A 1,797-nucleotide genomic window follows, 5' to 3' on the forward strand; every position below is an offset into this window, starting at 1 on the left:
TTTTCTTTCTTCTTCTTTCTTCTACTACACACACACACACACACACACACACACACACACTCTCTCTCTCTCTCTCTCTCTCTCTCTCTCTCTCTCTCTCACTCCTAACATTTTTTATCGATTTCGATAAATTAAGTTTATCAATAATCTCACTTTGCCACGCCGTGATACGCGTGTGCTTATTTTTTTTTATTTTAACCATTGATTCTTCTTTCCTGTTGTTTGATGCCACATCATCTCTCTCCCACTCTCTTGTTTTTCTCTTTTTGTTTTTTTTCTTTTAAGATTCACGAATTACAATTTACACTTGAAATTGGAATTGACACTCATAAGGTTATTGAAATAGCCTCTCATATTTAATAATTGCACCGACATGACATCGACTCACATATTCACGTACACTAGATCGATCCTTTCTGTCCATATGTTTATCTTTCTTCTTTTCCTTCTTCTTCCTCTTCCGCATGCATTTTGTATGCCACGGAAACTGTATCGTGCGTTGAAAATCCCTACATAGATAAATCCGCTGCATATTTTTTTTTTATTGTTCTACGTATAAATGCAATAAATAGCGCATGTAATGATTAAAGATATATTTGACATCTATCAAAAATTTTGACAATCTATCAAAAATTTTGAAGTTAAAAATATATTTAATATTTACACTTTCTAAAATTAATATGAAAACTATACATACGAAACAGTTGTGTGAATAATATCATATTTTTAATTAACACTTTTTTATAGTTTATTTACTGTATATGTATTTGTAATTATTTATTATTTCTTATATTTTAATTTAAAAAAAAATTCTTTAAGCATTCGAAAATATATATGCAAAGTTTTATTGCAATTCACTGATTATTTATTCAGTAAATAAACAAATAAGTTTTGTCGTATTTATTTATAGACTAATCAGAAATTGCAATGAAACTTTGCATAAATCATCTTGAATATTTAAAGAATTTTTTTAAATCATCATTTTTGATAAAAATATGATGTTACTGATACAATTGTTTCGTATCTATAATTTTCATATTTATTTTTATATAGAAAATATAAACATTAATACATTTTTAACGTTAAATTTTTGTTAGGGACTATATGTCAGATACATCCTTAAAAGATTTCTTCTTCTCTTTCTCTCTCTCTCTTTCTATTTGAATTCCCGTAATATATATTCTGGCTAATATCGATGAATAAATACAATTCGAGAACAGGGAATCATGTGACTAAATTTATGTGTCTCATGTCAACGTCGACACATTTGGTGCACTTTAAATTGCCATGATATCTTGTATGCGCATGGAATAAAAAAAATGGAAGGAAAATGTATCAGCTTTCGCAATTAGCTATCTAATGAAATGCTCGTGATATTAAAATTCACCAATACACAATTCTAACTATAAGAACAGAATCAATTTCGTGAACGTTGCTCCAGTTTGCTGCTCTTTAAGCCATCAAGTTAAAAAAAAAAGAAATGCTTTCTTCCATTTTAAATGACGGTAATGATATGACGACGAAATCGCGAGCGTGTAGAGGATTCTACAAGTACTGAAACGAGCGAGATTGGAAGTAATATATAATAAAAGTTATACAGATTAAAGACAAGATTAATAAATCTGAACCGACCATTCTTAATCTAAGGAACGGTCCCAATGAAAGTTAGGATGATCGATTGACAATAACGAAGAGACGTGACATTCCTTAAATCTTTAGGCCAGATTCGTTTAACGTACAGTCAGTTGTGTCGTGCGCCGACAACGTTATTCTTATAGAATTTCTCTCTCTCTCTCT

Source organism: Atta cephalotes (assembly GCF_000143395.1).
Source record: "Atta cephalotes unplaced genomic scaffold scaffold00047, whole genome shotgun sequence".
NCBI lineage: Eukaryota > Metazoa > Arthropoda > Insecta > Hymenoptera > Formicidae > Atta > Atta cephalotes.